The following is a 22975-nucleotide window of genomic DNA, read 5'->3' on the forward strand; positions in this document are numbered from 1 at the left end:
CGCGCGCCCCACTCCCTCCAGCCCCTCCCGCCTGGCTGCCATAGAAACCGACCTACGAAGTCCAGGCCCGCGTCCCGGTACCCCGCGGGCCTCCCCTTCCCCCCCTCCGCCGGGCCAGCCCCCCGCTCCGGATTGGTCCTTCGGGAAACGCTGCGGGGCGACTGGGTCCCCTCGGAGGAGCCCGGGCCGGGCCGGTGGGCGGGGTTTGCCGCGGCCGCCGTCCGTCAGGTCGGCCACCCCTGACAGCTCCGGGAGCCTACAGCGCGGCCGCGGCGCCCCGACACACACGCACCGCCCGCGCCCGCGCCCACCACCGGGAGCGCCTGGCCGGGCGCCGCGCAGCCGACTCCGCGAGAGGAGCTCGCCACCAAGGTAAGCGAGGGCTGCGGGGCTCGCAGCCAGCACCCCACCCGGCAGCCCCTTCCTCCGCCAGGCTGCCGACCTGGGTGCTGAGGAGGGACGCCTCTCCTCCCCGTGACCCGAGGGGAAAGAAAGACACAACTCCTGGCGGGGGTGGGCGACTTGGGGTTAGGAGAAGGTTAGGTGCTTTTTAGGGGCTCCCCCTCCCAGGCCCAGCGCTCCTGGGAGGAAAGCGCGTTGGAGGCGGAGACCGGGGTGTGCCGGCGCATGGGGCCCGTGCCCGGGGGCGTGCGCCCGGGGTGCGTGTGCGCCTGTGTCCCGGAGTCCCGGCTTGGTGCGGGCACCCGTGTCTGGGGGCGCGCCCTGAACCTCGCCCCGCGCACACCAGCTGCGCGCCACCAGCGCTCCCGGGCGCAAGCCCAGAGCTCGAGAGTTTGTATCGAGGGCCGGGGACCTGCGTGACCCCGGCTGGCAGTGGGCAGTGGAGGGAACTGACAGTGAACGGCTGTGGCCCAGAGGAAGGAACCCTCCACCACCACCCACGCCACGACGCGCCCTAAAGAAAAACGCTCCTTTTGGAAGACTGTACAAGTAAGGAAGAACCTGTCTCCTCTTCCCTGAGGTCCCTTCAGGAATATTAGGAGCTCGAGGATTGGGCGATGCGACCCGGAGAGGATCGCAACAGGGTCTTTAAAATGCCGTCTCCGATCAGCTTTGCGTGCCTCACACAATACCGGAGCGGATGGAGAGGTCCAGGCAACAGATAAAGGTGCTCCTAGCCCTAATAAGGGTAGCGGAGGTTCAGCCCTCTGCACTTTTTTTCTTCCTTTCTCTCTCTCCCTCCTCCGCCGTCCCTCCCGGCCTGTCTCCTCAACCCCTCCCCGTTTTCGTCCTCCCGACTTTATTAGACAAGAGGGCTCTCTGTTAGACCCACCCTCCCCCACCCCATTCCTCACCCCGTTTCAAACCGAGAGCGAAGGAACCACATTCTAAGCTCTCACCCGTGCAATTTCAGACAAGTTTGGAAGTTAAACAAATCGCCTTTGCACTCGAGGCCGCGGGAATCCAAAAGGGAAACAAACAAAACCAGACCGAAAAATCGATTCCAAGTTAAGTCAAGATTGCAAAGGGGAATCTAAAACGAGTATTTGTTCATGGCGATAGGATTTTTTAATGTTTGAAAAATATGTATCACTCAAGTTTGCATCATCAGTATTCAATTTGATTCACAGAAGAGCTTCAAAAGATGGTTTCTGTTAGTGTTGCAAAAGCACTTCTAATTTTGGTTGCCATGGTAACTGAAGAAGTCGCCCGGCACTGTTGAGAGGCTGCCTGGCTGGATCCAGGAACTGTTCTTGAGGAGATCTCCCCACGTCGCCTCATGTTACCATGGTAATAATAATCGAGCCTGTAAGATACTTGTTTCTTTAAAGTACTAAAAGCCCAAGGCATGTCGTTGTTGTTTAATTTTACCTTTTCAGAGTGTGCAATTTGTGAAACAGATCTTCCCTCTCAGACAACTGAGAGTAAACACTGCCCTCCAGCCAATCAGTCCCGCTGGCCCAGCTCCCTTCCCACAGCTCTCTGCACTAAGGACGGAGGCCGAGGAGAGTGTTTGATGCTAAAGGAATCCTGGCCTGTGACCAGATCTCTCTCCCCATTAAGCGTTAAATTTGGAATCCTAATTAGTTTTCTAATTAGAAGAGGGGGGAATGTGAGTGGGAGGCCCAGAAAGAGGCTAATAGGGAAAAAGCTAAGTCCAGCTCTCCACGGACTGGTGTTTTGTGTGCTGTTGAATTGCCTAGTAAAGTCCTGGTAGGTTTATTTTTGGCTTGACCACTGTTAAGTGGTAAGCCTGTAAAAACCTTCAGAGAGGCCTCATTCTGTGCTAGGAAAAAAAATGTGGATTGATATTTAGTTTGAGGTGTGTGCTTTTTTTCTAATAACACTGCATTTAAAATAAAGACAGTTTTGTGTGAAATCTCAATTTCCCAGTAATAACTACAGATAGGCCATAGAGCCCTTTATGCTCTTGGTTTGGCCTTAGGTTTTCAGTTAAAAAGGCTTAATTTGGGCGGAGCAATGGTCCCATTCAAATACTTTTATTAGTAAGTGTTGATGTCTTTAAAGGACCATAATATTTTACACATTCACAATTGCTGAGCATTGAATCCTATAAATTAAATTTACATATTGATAGCATATGACTGGGAAATTTGAAAGCCCCTAGACTTACAGTTAAAAAAAAAAAAAAAAGAATTTGTCCTAGTAGGTTAATGTTTTCAGCCAAGTATCTAGTTCCATTTTAAGAAACTTAAAAATTAAAATATAATGTAAAATCCAACTGCATTCTTTGAATCTCATTACAGTATTTCTCTAGGGACTAAAGAGCCTTAATTCATTGGCTGATTTTCTTTCAGTTGTTGAAAGGACAAACTGTTTATAAAATTAGTCTCGTTCTATGGTTGTCACTTCCTATGGTCATTCTAGAAAAAGTTCTCTAGAATTGAAGTTATAAATTTCAAGAAAAGAAGAAAATATTCAGATTTCTTATGAAGACAATAGTCTACAATTTGAATTAATCAGATCACAGTTCTTAAATTACTTTTTTCTCAAGAACTTCAAAAATAGCTCAACCATTATCATACAGTATACTGGGGAATATTAACCAGTTTTATGGATGGGCAAGTTGTGTTCTAAAGACTCAAGTCATCTCAGCTAACTACTTGGAAAATTAAGAGATGAAAACTAAAATCACCTGGCATGTCTATGAACATGAGTATCAGGTAGGACTTAGAGAAAATCTAGGTGAGAAGAGAGACAAGGTAGAGTGGCAGGAAGAATTTAAGATTATGAGAAAAATAAAACAGTAGGGAAAAAGTCTTAAGTGAGAAGAAAACTCACAGATTAAAGGAAAGGGAGTAAAAAGAAAAAAATGAGTGTAAAGAGAGTTGCACAGAAAAACAAAAACAAAAGAAAAACAAGTTGGAGAATAGGAAGCTAAAAAGAATTCTACTCTTCATCTTCCATGGAGAACAGAGAATCTGATGCTTTTCCAGAAAGCCCCCACTATCCTATTTAGCAAAATCCTCCAACTTAGAGGATCTTTGGGAGGCCTGAGTGGTGGACCAAAAATCTCTCTGGGTCACCGCTTCCTCAGTAGTATGGGCTGAGGCAGCCTTCCCATCTGCTCGCTAGACCTCCTTCTTCCCAATCCTTAAGCCACTAAGAAAGCTTTCTACATTTACACTTGTTGGGATCATTTAGTTGGGATAATTTGTAGACACACTTGATTATGTAATTGCAATTATTAAACTTTAAATTGCAGGTTTCACTTTTAAAAATCGCTTAAATTGTTATCAAAGTAAGGCATTCATCTAATTTTGTGAATTAGAGCATGTGAAAAGATTCTAACAAAACAACAGTCCCCCTCCTTGGGAGACTCTGCTCTTGGCTATTTGATCACATACCTCCCCATTTCCAAATAATTCACTTATGTGACTGGTCCTTGAGTTACCAGTTTTAGACAGAATCTATGTACTTTCTCTTATTATAGGGGAACGTATAGCTCTCTTACTCCACCCGTCCAACTTCCCCTTCCTCCATTTCTGCAACATAGTTGGTGGAAGAAAATCAGCCAGAGCACCATTAGTATAACCCTTTATTTACAAATACCAGGCAGGGGAGAGCTCCATAGAGCATCAGGCTTAGGGAAGGAGGACTAAATGTTTCCTAGGACTTTAGCCAGAGCAGCCAAAGTTCTGCTAACTTCAGAAATAGTTGGTCAAGGATAGAAAAGGGAGAAATGGCTCTTTCGGATTAGTAGCCATTATTTGAGTAATTTGGATTTTATACAGGGGAATGGGGAGGAAGATTCAGGGGCTAATGTCTTGTGCTAGGACAGTGAGGAGGAAGAGTGCAGGAGACAAGGACTTGCACACCTCTCCGTGGAAAATCCTGCCCTATCGTGCTTCTCACAAGTGGCATCGCAATGTTAATTAAATCAACATTGTGTTTGCATTGCTATGACTGTGTGATTATTGTTCGCTGCAGGGCCAAATCGCGAACTATAGTTGTATTTCTTTTTCTCTACAACTATTTTGAGGAAAATAGTTTTTCATTTGTTTACTTTTTAGAACCTATCGCCAGTTCTTCTAGAGGCTCTTTAAAATGCCTCTCCTGGGTATTTTCCACACAATGAAATGCGTCGGCCAATTGCCTTCTTTCTGGGACCCACTCCAGCCCTCCAAAATGGACCCCTCAGTTCTCCAGTCTGAACCAGTTTTCTGATGGCCCTGACACCCACTGGCATTCCAAGATTTCTCTTTACCTTCCTTCTGTGCTGATTCCCTGTTCCCCCTGTTCTCTTGTTTTCTTCTTTCTTGGTTTATGCTTTCATTTTATGGGGCATCCATTTTGCTAGCTTCTTAAGAAAGGGTACAGGAAGTAAATTTGGGGGACCTTGCATGTCTGGAAAAGTCTATTTCACTCTCACACTTAATTGATGGTTTGCCTAGGTCTAGGATTCTAGACTGGCTATTCATTCCTGCGAATTTCCAAAGATTGGTTTATTGTTTTCCAGCTTCCAGTGTTTCTGAAAGTTCATTGCCATTCTGATGCTTGATTCTTGGCGTGAAATCTGTTTTTTCTCTTTGGAACCTTGTAGGACTCTCTCACTGTTTTATGAAATTTCAGTAAGTATGGATTCACTTTCTATGGATTATGTTCAGATACTTGGTAGAGCCGGGAAACTCATGTCCTGCAATTATGGGGAATTACTAATGTAGGCATACTTGGGAAATTATTCCATTTTATTGGTTTCTTTTCCTTGTCATGTATTGATTATTGTTAATTGTATCAACTCAGGATTTTTAGCTTTGAATAAATTGGGTGCTGCCCTTTGGAATCATGCATGCTGCCAGACCAGTTTCTCTTTTCTCACCACTTTTGGTCTTTTAAAAACCGATCTCTACTCTCATTCATATAGTACCATATCCTTAGCTCTACTAATAGTTTTGGTACTCTTTGGGCATCTGCGTTACGGTACATATTGGTTGGAAGATGTTAATCTAAGCACAAAGACAGCAAATTTGCTACAGACTAATCAATGACGTGAAGGCCAAGCCTAAAATGATGGTGGAGGTTTCGTGACCTTTCATGTCAACTATTGGTAACCTGCAGAGTAAAATATCTCTCCAGAATATAGACTTGTTCACCTTCACATTTTACAGTGGAGGAAACCAATCCTGAGATGTTAAGTGTGGAGTCATTTCTCCTGACTCCTTTCTAAACCATTATTCTTTCACCTTGTCTCCTCTCTCTGCTTGGCTACCTTGTCTTATATTTCTTTTTCTTTTCATTTCTTAATCTTCTTTTCTTTAGTATAAAGAAATAAAGAAATATTATAGTTCTTTACTGTAAGACATATTATATTCATACATAAAGTATATATTCTAAAATAGTACATATTCCAGAGGCAGCAAGAAGTAAGGGTTGGACTTCCCTGGTGGCGCAGTGGTTGAGGGTCCACCTGCCGATGCAGGGGACACCGGTTCGTGCCCCGGCCCGGGAGGATCCCACATGCCGTGGAGCAGCTGGGCCTGTGAGCCATGGCTGCTGGACCTGCGCTTCCGGAGCCTGTGCTCCGTGTCAGGGGAGGCCACAACGGTGAGAGGCCCGCGTACCGCAAAAAAAAAAAAAAAAAAAAAAAAAAAAGAAGTGGGGGTTAAGTCTAATTCTGGAATAGCTTGCTGAGTTTGAATCCTGGCTCTGTGACTCACCTACAGTGTGACCTCGGGCACATTATCTTACCTCTTTGTACCTCAATTTTGGGGGCCTATAATAATGGTACCTACCTTCTAGGATAATTGCGAGAATTAAATGAGTTGATTCATGTAAAGCTCTTAGAACGGTGCCTGGCATACAATAAATATCAATGTCACTAGTATTCTTGTCAGAAGTACAGAAACAAATGTTAAAATGAAAGAAATAATTATCTTTAATTCTGTCTCTACTACCATCTATAATCCCAACTAGAGAGATGGCCATGGTTAACATTCCAAGGGTTGTTTCTTGGTAGTTGAAAAAAAAAAAAAAAAGGCATATTGTACATACAGTTTTAATGTTGCTTTTTCCACTTGTCTTTATAGTCTAAGCTTGACTGTTCAATATTCTTCTGTGTGGTGTATTTGCTTCCTGTATTGGCCCTAACACAGAGCCTTGCAAATTTGGTTCTTCGTAAGTACTAACTGACTGGGAAGCCAGCTCTTCCTCCTGGACCCTTTGGGTTTGGAACAGGTGTAAAGAGGTCTTCCTGTCATGAATTCGAGAAGACTCAGTTACCTTTAAGACAGGTCTTATCTTTCGCTAGACATTGAAAGCATTCTGGCATCTGAAGAATCTGGAGATGGCATCTGAAAAGTGTGGATCAGAACAAAATGAAGGGATACTCACATGAAAAGATGATGGAGGAGGAGAGGGAGGGCTGGGTGACAACCAGAATGGAAGTGGTGGGGTGGGACTCAGTGGGACCATTAAGCATGGAGGTGTGGGTCTCCCCACCCGCACGGCAGAGACCACATGGAATGTGGATCTGATATTTTGATTTTTTCCTTGGAACCTCAGCAATTAAGTGAGGCTGGGAAGCCAGTGAAAAGGCTTCTGTGTGCAGACACATCCTGAAAGCTGAGGCTGCTTTGATCTCCTGGGAGATCCGACGTGATCTTCCCCAGTGCATGACAGTCACCAGTCTGCTTCACTCACACAGGACCTATGTAGCCAGAAGCAGTCGACTTAGCAATGTTTCCAGAGTTCTGGAATTAAGCCTTGAGCAGCCCCAGTGAAGATTCATGCCGCTTGAGAGCACTCCATGTAACACTGAGACAAATTGATGTTAGCGGGTTTGTGTTCTGTCATGTTGCACGTGCTAGAGAATTACTGTCTTCTCGGGAAGCAGAGAAGTTCTTCAGAGGCTTGTGGTCTGGGTGGTGGGTTTTGGATGGAGATATATAGAAGGTGATGTAGAAGGTGAGGAGGAATGCTTCTGTCTTGCCTAAACTCAGGCTTCCTTAAGAGTCACCCTCTCTGTATAGCACATCACATCCATGTGAGAACTAGTCTGTGTAGTTTGGTGACTACTGTCTGCCGAGAAAAGTAAAAAAGATTTAAAACAATAAAACAGGTGACATAGTTAATAGCTATAGGAAACAGGATGCAACATTTCTTTAAAGGTTAGTATATAGCAGTGCTAAGTTAGTATATAGCAGTGCTAAGTAAGTAGACTCTGGGTTTAAAGCTGTTTGTCTCATTGATGGAATGTTCAGTGATAGTTGAAATTTGGTGACTTAAACCTTTTTTGTTCAATGCTAGATTAATTGGTGAAAGTTGCCCATCAGAACAGAGACTAAGATGCAAATACAGACTATTACTCCCATTCTTGGCTAATAAAATACACTCTGATCATATTTAATTATGATTAAGTTTTTTTAAAAAACCTTTTAAACTTTTCTGAACTTCTCGTTTAGACAAATACCCTTTGGACCTAATCAACAGCACTAGTTCTTGTAGCAGACAGTGAGGTACAGATTTTCCTACCCTTTGCATTGCCTCACATTCAATGGCCATTAAAAAACACAACAACCCCCATTTCACTTTCTGTTTCCCTGACCTACATTTCCTTATCTTAGCACTTGCTTAATCACAGGGGCAAATTCTTTCAGGTTTCATCTCATTCAGGAAGTTTTCCCTGAACATTGACCATACCCCACGTGTTCTCTGGGTGCCCACCCTACCTGTACATATGTCTGGCCCAATGCTTTGAACGTTATATTTAAATTATCTGTTTTAGGTGTCTACCTTGCCCCACTAGCTGATGATTTAATCGTACCTATGTGGCTCTTGGGGAGGACCTCGTACCCACTGGCTTAAAGTAGGCAGGCACTTAAAAATAGTCTGCTGACCTGGATATTTCTTCTTGTTATTGGAGGAGTATCCCACAGCCCTAGCTCTGAGGAAGGAAGAGAAACTGGGCTTTCCAGCCCCTACAGCAGAAGAAGGCAAGGAAGGGAGAGTTAATAAAGATGTTGAGTGAGCCAGCCTACGGTGACTGCCACAACATCACTGATTGATAGGGTGACCATGTGTCCCAGTTCATCAGAGAAGGCTCTGGATTACATCTGTTGTCCCAGTGTGATTATTAATAGCACCCCCTTCTACTCTCAAAAGTGTCTTGGTTTGAGTGACAAATTCTGTGTTCACCCTACTTACTGAGCACTCGCTATTTATTGTAGGCTCTCATTAAACAGTAGCTATTAATAAGGGAGATAGACCACAACCATAAGATAAATAACAAGCCAAGATTACATGTGGTGGTCTAACAGCACTTCATAGGTCTAACCGTTTTGACACAGTCTGTGGCTGGTTGATCATCAGCTCCACCCCTCCCACTCCCATGTTTCCTACTGAAACAGGAGGGAAGGGGACAGGGCACAACCTTTAAAAGAATGACATAGCCATAAGACATGACAAAAACTGGTTAGAACCAACTAGGTCCAAGATGGTGGAAGCTTCGACTTCCAGTGGACCTTGAGCCTCATTATACACTCATTGTAATACATTAGCGTTTAATGACACACCCACCAGTGCCATGACAGTTCTGAGGCTAACCATAACAGGCCAAAAAGTGGGTGGTGGCCCAATTCCTGGAAATCCCCGCCCCTTCCCTGAAATAGTTGGAATAATCCTTCCACTTATTAGCCTATGAAATTACCTAGCCCATAAAAAATAACCACCCCATATTTCGGCACCTCTCGCCTTCTGAGGTGGCCCACACTCCATCTGTGGAGTATGTTTCTCTCTAAACAAATCCACTTCTTACCTATCACTTTGTCTCTCACTGAATTCTTTCTGCAACATCAAGAACCTGAGCTTCATTAAATCCTGAGACCAGATGTGTAATCTCAATTAAAAGACCATAGGTTCAGGGATTTCCCTGGTGGCACAGTGGTTAAGAATCCGCCTACCAATACAGGGGACACAGGTTCGATCTCTGGTTCGGGAAGATCCCGCATGCCATGGAGCAACTAAGCCGTGTGCCACAACTACTGAGCCTGCACTCTAGAGCCCGTGAGCCACAACTACTGAAGCCCGCACTCCTAGAGACCGTGCTCTGCAACAAGAGAAGCCACGGTGGTGAGAAGCCTGCACACCGCAACGAAGAGTAGACCCTGCTCGTCACAACTAGAGAAAGCCCGCGCGCAGCAACGAAGACCCAACACACCCAAAATAGAAAAAAAAAGACCATGGGTTCAAGTCCCAATCTGAGTTGCACGGTTTCACTATGACCTCCTTTCTAAAGGACATCTCTTAGGTTTTGCAACATGATTTTCCTATCACTTTTATTTTTGAAACAAAAGACTTAGAATCTAGAAAATTTGCATGTTCAATCATCCCGACTAGTTTTTGTTTAGATTTTCCCTTGGGAAATCATGTTATCAAATAGCTGAATATATTAGTATTACAATGTCACACTGACATTTTAAGGAGTAATCATGTTATAGATTTTGACATTTCAGTTGCCTATTGAAATGGTGATGCTGGACTAATGTCTTAAAGGTACCGAGAGCTCCTATTCCTGACCCATTCCAGGCTTCCACCTCTGACCACCCTTAATGTGGTTTATAATTATTTTGGAATTTTTCTTCCTTGGAAGTTCTCACCTCTACCTTCTCTGCTAACCTCTCTTCCCCATTCTTAAAAACGCATTTATTTTTATGAACTCTTCCTCAGGTAAGATTTTCATTTTCTCAACTTTTTACTTGTCAGAAGATAGAATCATCTGCTGAGCACTTCCTGATTGAGCTAACTGACGGAAGTGTTGAAAAAGGTACCTCCCCCGTTTTTTGCCCAGGACAACTCATTGCCTTCTTGGAAAGTTGCTTAAAACCCTACACTTCTGTGGCTGTTCTAAATGACTCATGTTAACAGTTTTGCTCATACCTCTTTCAGAAGGCATGAAGATGTTTCCTGTTCTGAAATTTGGAGTTGAGAGCAGGTGTACCAATCTAAAGCATGAAACTGGAACAAGCCTCTTCCATGTGTTATGGAATACATGACGAAATATGCCGTTTTAAGCATACTCATACACAAAAACAAAAAACAATTGAGATTTCCATTGAAATTCACTAAGTTTGTATATTCATTTAGGGAAGAGTTTACATCTTTATGATATTGAGTTTAGGTATTCTTTTATTAAACATGGTATGTTTTTTCCATGTATTCTTTTTTGTTCTCCAATAAGCTTTCATAATTTTCATGATTTATGTCTCTCTCATCTCCTTTGTTGCATTTATCCTTAGGTATCTCATGAATTTTTATTGCTACTCATATGAATGGAATATGTTTTATTATTGTTATATTTTCTTATTATTGCCAGATTATTATTGGTGAATACAAATGTTATTGAATTTGCACTGATTTTGTCTTCAGCAACATTGTTAAACTTATTTATTAGTTTTAATCGTTTGTGAGTAAAGTCTCTAAGATTTTCAATGTTTAAAATTCTTTGTCGGGCTTCCCTGGTGGCGCAGTGGTTGAGAGTCTGCCTGTCGATGCAGGGGACGCGGGTTCGTGCCCCGATCCGGAAAGATCCCACATGCCGCGGAGCGGCTGGGTCCATGAGCCACGGCTGCTGAGCCTGCGCGTCCGGAGCCTGTGCTCCGCAACGGGAGTGGCCACAACAGTGAGAGGCCCGAGTACCACAAAAAAAAAAAAAAAAAAAATTCTTTGTCAGCAAATCAGAACAGTTTTGTTTCTTTTCACTATTTAGTTCTTGTCTTCTTTCATTGGCCAGAGGCTCCAATAAATATTGAATAGAAGCAGTGTTAGCAGGCAACCTTGTCTTCTTCCTGATTTTGTAGAGAATGCTTCTAATATTTCACCATTTAAAAAGATGTCTGCTGTAGGTTTTGGCAGATAGACTTAACTTGGTTGAGTAAGTTCCCCTCTATACCTAGTTTGCTAACATTTTTATTAATAATGAGTGTACAGTATTTTGGTTTTTAAATTTAATTTTATTATTGATTTTTTATACAGCAGTTCTTATTAGTTACCTATTTTGTACATATAAATGTATATATGTCAATCCCAATCTCCCAGTTTATCCCACCACCACCACCCTTCTTCCCACATCCCCCTTAGTGTCCATACATTTGTTCTCTACATCTGTGTCTCTATTTCTGCCTTGCAAGCTCATCTGTACCATTTATCTAGATTCCACATATATGTGTTAATATACGATCTTTCTGACTTACTTCACTCTGTATGACAGTCTGTAGGTCCATCCATGTCTCTACAAATGACCCGATTTTGTTCCTTTTTATGGCTGAGTAATATTCCATTGTATATAAGTAGTACATCTTCTTTATCCATTTCTCTGTCGATGGGCATTTAGGTGGCTTCCATGACCTGGCTATTGTAAACAGTGCTGCAGTGAACATTGGGGTGCATGTGTCTTTTTTTTTTTTTGGCTGTGTTAGGTCTTTGTTGCTGTGCACAGGCTTTCTCTAGTTGCAGTGAGCAGGGGCCTACTCTTCGTTGCAGTGTGTGGGCCTCTCATTGTGGTGGCTTCTCTTGTTGCAGAGCACAAGCTCTAGGCGTGAGGGTTTCAGTAGTTGTGGCACGTGGGCTCAATAGTTGTGGTTTACAGGCTCTAGAGCACAGGCTCAGGAGTTGTGGCACATGGGCTTAGTTGCTCCGTGGCATGTGGGATCTTCCCAGACCACGGCTCGAACCCGTGTCCCCTGCATTGGCAGGCGGATTTTTAAACACTGCACCACCAGGGAAGTCTGCATGTGTCTTTTTGAATTACAGTTTTCGCTGGGTATATGCCCAGTAGTGGGATTGCTGGGTCATATGGTAATTCTATTTTTAGTTTTTTAAGGAACCTCCATACTGTTCTCATAATGGCTGTATCAATTTACATTCCCACCAACAGTGCAAGTGGGTTCCCATTTCTCCACAGCCTCTCCAGCATTTGTTGTTTGTAGATTTTCTGATGATGCCCATTCTAACTGGCGTGAGGTGATACCTCACTGTAGTTTTGATTTGCATTTCTCTAATAATTAGTGATGTTGAGCAGCTTTTCATGTGCCTCTTGTCCATCTGTATGTCTTCTTAGGAGAAATGTCTATTTAGGTCTTCTGCCCATTTTTGATTGGGTTGTTTGTTTTTTTAATATTGAGCTGCATGAGCTGTTTATATATTTTGGAGATTAATCCTTTGTCCGTTGATTCGTTTACAAATATTTTCTCCCATTCTGAGGGTTGTCTTTTCATCTTGTTTACAGTTTCCTTTGTTGTGCAAAAGCTTTTAGTTTCACTAGGTCCCATTTGTTTATTTTTATTTCCATTACTTTAGGAGGTGCGTCAAAAAAGATCTTGCTGTGATTTATGTCAAAGAGTGTTCTCCCTATATTTTCCTCTAAGAGTTTTAGAGTGTCCAGTCTTACATTTAGGTCTTAATTCCACTTTGAATTAATTTTGTATATGGTGTTAGAGAATGTTCTAATTTCATTCTATTACATGTAGCTGTCTGGTTTTCCCAGCACCACTTATTGAAGAGACTGTCTTTTCTCCATTGTATATCCTTGCCTCCTTTGTAATAGATTAGTTGACCATAGGTGCATGGGTTTATCTCTGGGCTTTCTATCCTGTTCCACTGATCTATATTTCTGTTTTTGTGCAAGTACCATATTGTCTTGATTACTGTAGCTTTGTAATATGGTCTGAAATCAGGAAGTCTGATTCCTCCAGCTCTGTTTATTTCCCTCAAGATTGCTTTGGCTATTCGGGGTCTTTTGTGTCTCCATACAGATTTTAAGATTTTTTGTTCTAGTTCTGTAAAAAATGCCATTGGTAATTTGATAGGGATTGCATTGAATCTATAGATTGCTTTGGGTAGTAGAGTCATTTTCACAATATTGATTCTTCCAATCCACGAACATGTTATATCTCTCCATCTGTTTGTGTCATCTTTGATTTCTTTCATCAGTGTCTTATAGTTTTCTGAGTACAGGTCTTTTACCTCCTTAGGTAGGTTTATTCCTAGGTATTTTATTCTTTTCGTTGCAATGGTGAATGGGATTGTTTCCTTAATTTATCTTTCTGATCTTTCATCGTTAGTGTATAGGAATGCAAGAGATTTCTGTGCATTAATTTTGTATCCTGCAACTTTACCAAATTCATTGATTAGCTCTAGTAGTTTTCTGGTGGCATCTTTAGGATTTTCTATGTATAGTATCATGTCATCTGCAAACAGTGACAGTTTTACTTCTTCTTTTCCAATGTGTATTCCTTTTATTTCTTTTTCTTCTCTGATTGCTGTGGCTAGGTCTTCCAAAACTATGTTGAATAAGAGTGGCGAGAGTGGACATCCTTGTCTTTTCCTGATCTTAGAGGAAATGGTTTCAGTTTTTCACCATTGAGAATGATGTTTGCTGTGGGTTTGTCGTATATGGCCTTTATTATATTGTGGTAATTTCCCTCTATGCCCACTTTCTGGAGAGTTTTTATCATAAATGGGTGTTGAATTTTGTCAAAAGCTTTCTCTGCATCTATTGTGATGATCATATGGTTTTTATTCTTCAATTTGTTAATATGGTGTATCACATTGATTGATTTGCGTATATTAAAGAATCCTTGCATCCCTGGGGTAAATCCCACTTGATCATGGTGCATGATCCTTTTAATGTGTTGCTGAATTCTGTTTGCTAGTATTTGTTGAGGATTTTTGCATCTGTATTCTTCAGTGATACTGATCTGTAATTTTCTTTTTTTGTAGTATCTCTGTCTGGTTTTGCTATCAGGGTGATGGTGGCCTCATAGAATGAGGTTGGGAGTGTTCCTTCCTCTGCAATTTTTTGGAAGAATTTGAGAAGGATGGGTGTTAGCTCTTCTCCAAATGTTTGATAGAATTCACCTGTGAAGCCGTCTGGTCCTGGACTTTTGTTTGTTGGAAGATTTTTAATCACAGTTTCAATTTTATTACTTGTGATTGGTCTGTTCATATTTTCTATTTCTTCCTGGTTCAGTCTTGGAAGGTTATACCCTTCTAAGAATTTGTCCATTTCTTCCAGGTTGTCCATTTTATTGGCATAGAATTGCTTGTAGTAGTCACTTATGATGCTTTGTATTTCTGCAGCGTCTGTTGTAACTTCTCCTTTTTCATTTCTCATTTTATTGATTTGAATCCTCTCCCTCTTTTTCTTGATGAGTCTGGCTAAAGGTTTATCAATTTTGTTTATCTTCTCAAAGAACCACCTTTTAGTTTTATTGATCTTTGCTATTGTTTTCTTTGTTTCTATTTCATTTATTTCTGCTCTGATCTTTATGATTTCTTTCCACCTGTTAACTTTGGGTTTTGTTTGTTCTTCTTTCTCTAGTTCCTTTAGGTGTATGGTTAGATTGTTTATTTGAGATGTTTCTTGTTTCTTGAGGTAAGATTGTATTGCTGTAAACTTCCCTCTTAGAACTGCTTTTGCTGCATTCCATAGGTTTTGGATCGTGTTTTCACATCGTGTCATTTGTCTCTAGATATTTTTTTATTTCTTCAGTGATCTCTTGGTTATTTAGTAATGTATTGTTTAGCCTCCATGTGTTTTTGTTCTTCACATTGTTTTCCCTGTAATTTATATCTAATCTCATAGCGTTGTGGTCAGAAAAGATGCTTGATATGATTTCAATTTTCTTAAATTTACTGAAGCTTGATTTATGACCTGAGATCTGATCTATCCTGGATAATGTTCCTTGTGCACTTGAGAAGAAAGTGTAATCTGCTGTTTTTGGAAGGAATGTCCTATAAATATCAATTAAATCTACCTGGTCTATTGTGTCATTTAAAGCTTGTGTTTCCTTATTAATTTTCTGTCTGGATGATCTGTCCACTGGTGTAAGTGAGGTGTTAATCTCCCCCACTATTATTGTGTTACTGAAATTTCCTCTTTTATAGCTGTTAGCATTTGCCTTATGTATTGAGGTGCTCCTATGTTGGCTGCATATATATTTATAATTGTTCTATCTTCTTCTTGGATTGATCCCTTGATCATTATGTAGTGTCCTTCCTTGTCTCTTGTAATAGTCTTTATTTTAAAGTCTATTTTATCTGTTATGAGTATTGCTACTCCAGCTTTCTTTTGATTTCCATTTGCATGGAATATCTTTTTCCATCCCCTCACTTTCAGTTTGTATGTGTCCCTAGGTCTGAAGTGGGTCTCTTGTAGACAGCATATATATGGGCTTTGTTTTTGTTTCCATTCCGCAAGCCTATATCTTTTGGTTGTAGCATTAAATCCATTCACATTTAAGGTAATTATCAATATTATGCTCCTATTACCATTTTCTTAATTGTTTTGGGTTTGTTTTTGTAGGTCCTTTTCTTCTCTTGTGTTTCCCACTTAGAGAAGTTCCTTTAGCATTTGTTGTAGAGCTGGTTTGGTGGCCCTGAATTCTCTTAGCTTTTGCTTGTCTGTAAAGCTTTTGATTTCTCTGTCAAATCTGAATGAGATCCTTGCCAGGGAGAGTAATCTTGGTTGTAAGTTCTTCCCTTTCATCACTTTAAATATGTCATGCCACTCACTTCTGGCTTGTGGAGTTTTTGCTGAGAAATCAGCTGTTAACCTTATGGGAGTTCCTATGTACGTTATTTGTCTTTTTTCCCTTGCTGCTTTTAATGATTTTTCTTTGTCTTTAATTTTTGTCAGTTTGATTACTATGTGTCTCGGTGTGTTTCTCCTTGGGTTCATCCTGCCTGGGACTCTCTGTGCTTCCTGGACTTGGGTGGCTATTTCCTTTTCCATGTTAGGGAAGTTTTTGACTATAATGTCTTCAAATATTTTTTTGGGTCCTTTCTCTCTGTCTTCTCCTTCTGGGATGCCTATAATGCGAATGTTGGTGCATTTAATGTGGTCCCAGAGTTCTCATAAGCTGTCTTCATTTCTTTTCGTTCTTTTTTCTTTATTCTGTTCCGCAGCAGTGAATTCCACCATTTTGTCTTCCAGGTCACTTATTCGTTCTTCTGCCTCAGTTATTCTGCTATTGATTCCTTCCAGTGTATTTTTCATTTCAGTTATTGTACTGTTCATCTCTGTTCTTTCATTTTTCTAGGTCTTTGTGAAACATTTCTTGCATCTTCTCGATCTTTGCCTCCATTCTTTTTCCGAGGTCCTGGATCATCCTCACCATCATTATTCTAAATTCTTTTTCTTGAAGGTTGCCTATCTCCACTTCATTTAGTTGTTTTTCTGTGGTTTTATCTTGTTCCTTCATCTGGTACATAGTCCTCTGCCTTTTCATTTTGTCTGTCTTTCTGTGAATGTGGTTTTCTTTCCACAGGCTGCAGGATTGTAGTTCTTCTTGCTTCTGCTGTCTGCCCTCCGTTGGATGAGGCTCTCTAAGAGTTTTGTGCAAGCTTCCTGATGGGAGAGACTGGTGGTAGGTAGAGCTGGGTGTTGCTCTGGTGGGCAGAGCTCAGTAAATCTTTAATCTGCTTGTCTGCTGATGGGTGGGGCTGAGTTCCCTGCCTGTTGGTTTTTTGGCCTGAGGCAACCCAGCACTGGAGCCTAGTGGCTCTTTGGTGGGGCTGATGGTGGGCAAAGGGAGGGCTTACGCCAAGGAGTACTTCCCAGAACTTCTGCTGCCAGTGTCCTTGTCCTCTTGTCCCCACAGCCACCCCCTGCCTCTGCAGGAGACCCTCCAACACTAGCAAATAGGTCTGGTTTAGTCTCCTATGGGGTCACTGCTCCTTCCCCTGGGTCCCGATGCACACAGTACTTTGTGTGTGCCCTGCAAGAGTGGAGTCTCTGTTTCTCCCAATCTTGTTGAAGTCCTGCAATCAAATCCCACTAGCCTTCAAAGTCTGATTCTCTGGGAATTCCTCCTCCCATTGCCGGACCCCCAGGTTGGAAGCCTGGCGGGCTCAGAACCTTCACTCCAGTGGGTGGACTTTTGTGGTATAATTGTTCTCCAGTTTGTGAGTCACCTACCCAGCAGTTATAGGATTTGACTTTATTGTGATTGCGCCCCTCTTAACATCTCATTGCGGCTTCTCCTTTGTCTTTGGATGTGGGGTATCTTTTTTTGTGAGTTCCAGTGTCTGCCTGTCAATGATTTTTGGCAGTTAGTTGTGATTTTGGTGCTCTTGCAAGAGGGAGTGAGTGCATGTCATTCTACTCCACCATCTTGAACCAAATCCTTGCAAATAGCTCGAGTGTACAGTTTTATCGAATGCTTTTTCTGCACCTGCTGAGCTGTTCTTTTATTTTTCTCCTTTAATTGATTCACGTGTCAAATTAAATATACACATCTTCTATTGTTAAGCCATGCTTACCTTCTTGGGAGAAGTTTTAGCTGGTCATACTTTTATAAATATACTGCCAGATTTCATTTACTACTATATATTTTACATTTTTTATATTTATGTTAGGGAGCGAAATTGGCTTATAATTTCACTTTTTTGTGCAGTCTGCTAAATTTCAACAGGTATTCTATTCCAAGATGGCCTGAGCTGTGATCTAGCTTGTTTCTTCTCTGGTGTATACATATACAGCAAGTATTGCTGTGTATTCTTTTTTTTTTTTTTGCTGTGTATTCTTATTTATTTATAACTTCCATTGAGACATTTGAACTTGTTTAGCAATAATAATAATCATAGTGAACCATTTGGATCTTTCTCTGTGTAGGTTGTCATCCAATAGCATAGGGTTATCTAGAGTTTCATCAAGTCAGGTCGGGTACTTGCAATGGGGAAGGCAAGTCTATTACGTAGTTGTGAATAAAAGATACTTCCATTTGTATATTTACTGTCACTGATATTCATCAGGCCCAGTGGTTCATTAGGAAACAAAGCACTTTAAAGACTCTTCCTTTCTGATTCCCCTGTCTGCCCTTGCTGCTATCTGTAACTCACGCCCAAGCTTGGACCTCAGGGCAACGGCTTGTTCCTTTGAGCATTATGTTCTGCTGTAGTGTGAACCACATGGAGGCAGCCAGTGGAGTCAGGAGGGCCTGGTGTCCATGCTGCCCTGACACTCACTTGCTCTCTGAGTTTGGACAAATTCCTCAGCCTCTATACACTTTAGTTATTTCATCAGTGCAATGAGAATTTTAATATCTGTCTTACGGGGTTTGTCATAATGACTAATCAATAATATAAAAGCACAGTGTCTGGTATATAGTAATTGCTTATAAAAGTAGCTTTTAATATACCTTCTCTGTCATATTGAATAAAATGCTAGTAAGACTATGCTAACACCAGCTAAAAGCATGACTGCTTGCAGTCGTCCTTCCAAAGGTGCTATTCGTTTGTGGTTTATAGATTTATGTTACTTCACCTTTCGTATATTGTTTTAATTCTTTATTTTAAAACAAATATTTTTCTGGCGCCTACCATATCCTAGGACTAGATGCTGGGGACTATTAAGGATACAAGGTAAACAAGCAGCTGAGGTCAGTCTAGAAAGGCCAAACATAATTAGAATATGAGCTGATAGGTTATCGGATATGAGATAGCAAGACAGAACATCAGGATAAGATCTGAGAATATCAAGAAATGAATTTCAGTGGGAGTGATTAGGGTGGAACAGCGAACTCTGTCTGGTCTAACACCAAGAAGGTGATACTTCAGCAGGGTCTTGAAGCCTGAGTGAGACAAGGAGCAAGTGTGCTCCAGTCAGGGCAAGTTGGGTATGTCAGGCTACCTGGGCATGAAAGAATATTTTACGATAGGGATGGTAAAATTTTAGGAATAAACTGCATAATAGATTCAGATCTCAGAATTCCTTTCAGGGCTGCCTATTTAACTGTGAGTCTTTGAGCTTGGGACAGGGGACGAGGGATGCCTTGGAATCCTGGGTAAACACTGATCCTCTAGTGTCCTAGTGGTAGGATTTAATTCACCACTAATTAGTGTTGGTTTTGGCTCCCATGGGGAAGTGTAAACACAAAGAAGGCAAGGAGTAGGGAGAAGGGCAAAGGCAAGTGCATGGGTGTGTCTATTTGCAGAACCATTTTGGAGGAACTGAGGAGTGCAGAGAAGGTCTTGAAAATAGAGCAGGGATTATTTCTCATGCTTTAAAACACAGCAAAATCTGCTGGAGGCTACTAACGTGTCACACCCTTAAAATAAAAACAGAGGGAAACAGAGCCTTCTTTACTTGTACTGTGATCATTTTAACCTCAGTAGCCTTCCAAAGGGAGACCGTAATTGGGTTGTTTTTATTGTCTGTGGGCTGGAGCAAGCGTTGGTCTGTAAACATTGGATGCCTCCAACTCAAATAACCTACTTAGGAATGTCTACCCACATTGGAGGTGTGCTTCACTGGGAACCTTAGAGTGCCGTTCAAAAGCAGTAGGGCATCTCCTCAAACTCACAAGGTTTCAGAAATTTTCCAGCCAGAGGTGCTCGGGTGAGGGGCACTTGTAACAAACCTGCCCTTGTTTTAGGAGACAGCACTTGAAGAGTTTTGGTTTTTGTTTGGTTGTCTTTTTTTAGATTTTTGCCTTTTCTTCTTCATCATACAACAGTTGTTTGTGGTGGGTTTTTTGTTTTTTTCAGCCAGAGAAGGATGTCTGTTAGAGAAATACCTGTATCTTCCAAGATCCACACTACCTTTTAAAGTATCTGTCCGATTCAAGTCATTTCAGCCAGCATTTATATACTCCTCCTGGGTACTGGGTGCCCAGAATCCTGAAATTAATAAGATTGAGGACCTGCCCCATAGAAACCCACGTTCCGCTCAGGAGGACAAATACGTACCCACGTAACTCAAACACCAGACAGGATTTGAAGATGTTGAAGGAAAATGTTGGAGTTCATGGGGGAAAACCAGAGGAGGAGCTAAATTCTTGCGAGGAGTATCAGAAGGAGAACAGAAGGGAAGGGAAAGGAAGGGAAGGGAAAAGAAGGAAAGGAAAGAGAATGGAATGTAGTCTTAATTTGAATACGTAGAATTTCAACCATTAGGTGACTGAAATTAAGAAAAGGAATGAAATTAATCTCTTGTAAAACAAGAGTTTAAAATGATTTTTCTGCTTACCAACAAAATAAACCTGTTTTAATTCATTGGTTAATTCTTCTACTCCGTAGACATGCATTGGGTACCTATGTTGTGCCAGGCACTGTTCAGAGATAGAAAAGGAATAGAACATCTCTGCTCTCAGTTCCTTCATTGTCTAAACAGGTAGACAGAGATGTGCACACAAACAGTGACACCACAGAGAGGCAGATGTACCCAGAGGGATGCATGAAATACTCTTGAGAGCCCCGTGGGTGTAAGAGAGTCAAGGAAGACTTCACGGACGGATGGAGTTTCGGAGGTTTGATGGTGAATGGGTCATGGAAACAGTCCATGTAGAGGGCATGTCATGTACAAAGGCAGAGAAGCATGAAGCAGCCTGGGATGTTTATGAGACCTCAGGTGTTTTGATATGTCTCAAATATAGGGTTATAAGGGATGAAAAGTTTGGCTGGGTCTGGAAATTAAACTGACAAGAAGAGGATACAAATTTATTTAATATACATCTTATGTGACATGGGAGCCTTCATAAAGAAATGAAGACCCAAAGAAACAGGCCTGAGTGTTTTACACTGGGTTTGATGAAGACTTGACAGTCGTGGAGGAATATGATAGGCTAAGGAGTACGAGTTGAGTGTAGTCAACATGTAGAAACTTAGCAAAGCCTCTTTGTTAGGATTCTTCTTTATGACCCTTTGTCTTCAGAGATGAGGCTGCTCCTTTCCTCCAGGTATAGGGAGAGCCCATCTCACCTGAGGGTTGTATAACATGTTTCAGGGAAGAAGGGCAAGGCGAGAAGAAAGAGTGACTCTCCTGCTTAAAATACTATGGGGCCGGGCTTCCCTGGTGGCGCAGTGGTTGAGAGTCCGCCTGCCGATGCAGGGGACACGGGTTCGTGTCCCGGTCCGGGAAGATCCCACATAACGCGGAGCGGCCGGGCCCGTGAGCCATGGCCGCTGAGCCTGCGCGTCCGGAGCCTGTGCTCCGCAACGGGAGAGGCCACAACAGTGAGAGGCCCGCGTACCGAAAAAAAAAAAAAAAGTGGATTCCAGCACAAAGCATGACGTGACTCCCAGCTGAAGCCAAAACGAGAAGCCGGGGTCTGGGCCTCAGGGCAGCGCTAGCCCCCCAGTGTGGCGGCCACAGCAGCACCTACCCCTCTGTAAGGCTCCGGGGAGGAGCCACTAGGAGGCCACTTCCTCCCTCTGGCCCCGAAGGGCTCAGCCCCTCCTCCTCACAGCTGTGATCTGCTTTGTGGAGAATTTACAAGACGAGGGTGACCTACAGAAACCGTAGGAACTGTGACCGTACATCCTTTCTTATAACTCTCTGTGTTCAGTGTCCCACCATAGAAAAGTTCGTATCCAGAGAGAGCAGGTACGCCACGTGGAAGGGGGTCTGCGCTAGGAAGACAGTCGGGAGGGCGGGGCAGGGAAAATGCCAAGACCGGGACCTTGACCGTGACCGGCGTGGAAACCGTACGTGATGTCAGTGGATCCAAGTGGAGGTTGGAAAGCTCCCCTTGCTGTGCTGCGGCAGCTGCCCCTTCCCTCCCGGTCCTGCCGCCCGCAGGCGTGGGGCTCCCACCATCCATCCGCGGTGGCGCTGGGCTGGCAGGGGCGGCGGGTGGTGGGGTGGGGAGGAAGGGAGGGAGAAACTCCCTGCCCTCGTCGCTCCGGGGCCGCCCGCCCGGAGCTGAGGTCCTCCGACCTTCAGACCCTGATGGAGTACTGAGATACATAGTTTCTTGGAAAGTTTGAGAAACGGAATCAATAACGTGCTCATCGTGGGGCCCGACGGCGCGGGAGGACTCGGGCGGCTCCCCAGCTGCTGCTGCGGGTTGAGCGAGAACTTCCACTACTGGGACAGCGCCGGGCCGCACACCTGCACGCTCAGGCCGCCGTTCTGGGCCCCCGTACGGGCTGTCCAGGCACAGGGTGCTGCCCACGTGCTGCCCACGTGCCCTCAAGCTGCTCACATTTCTGGTCTCAGGACTTAATGAAGCTCAGGTTCTTGATGTCTCATCGGAGAAAGAATTCAGCGAGACACAAAGTGATAGGTAAGAAGTGGATTTATTTAGAGAGAAACACACTCCACAGACAGAGTGCGGGCCATCTCAGAAGGTGAGAGTGGCCTCCTGCAGTCATTTTAATGAAGGATTTTAAGTGGGAAAGTAATAGCTACATTTTAGAAAGATCCTGCAGGTGGTCTCCTGGAGAATAAAGTTGACTGGGCAAGACAGGAAGTAGAAAAGCCCGCTAGAAGGCTGTTTCAGCCAACTAGGTACCGGGTGGGATTGACACCTTTAAAGACCATCACCTTCATCCCCCACATGCAATTCAAAATTTAAGCAGAGCTAACCATAAAATAAGGATAATAGAACCCAAGTTCTGATGTTTCTTATGATGGTTGTTTAGATGCATTGAAAAAATTATGTCAAATATCAAAATATTTTAAGACTTCTATTGCCTCTTCTCTTTGGTGCCCTGGTCTGCTGGTGCCCTAAAGCATGTGCATCACTGTGTCTTGTGGGATCCAGCCTGCCCAGTA

The 22975-nt window shown here is 42.9% G+C and overlaps 1 protein-coding gene across 1 annotated transcript in view; it reads left to right on the forward strand.

The window, feature by feature from the left end:
• The first annotated feature begins 287 nt into the window (after nt 1–287).
• Nucleotides 288–22975, forward strand: part of NIM1K (NIM1 serine/threonine protein kinase) — a 69696-nt gene continuing 47008 nt past the window's right edge. Inside the window, exon 1 of the mRNA XM_082651277.1 lies at nt 288–372. The gene's annotated coding sequence lies outside the window, so the exon portion shown is untranslated. The remainder of the gene's footprint in view (nt 373–22975) is intronic.

This window comes from Grampus griseus (assembly GCF_964374135.1).
Source record: "Grampus griseus genome assembly, chromosome: 3".
NCBI lineage: Eukaryota > Metazoa > Chordata > Mammalia > Artiodactyla > Delphinidae > Grampus > Grampus griseus.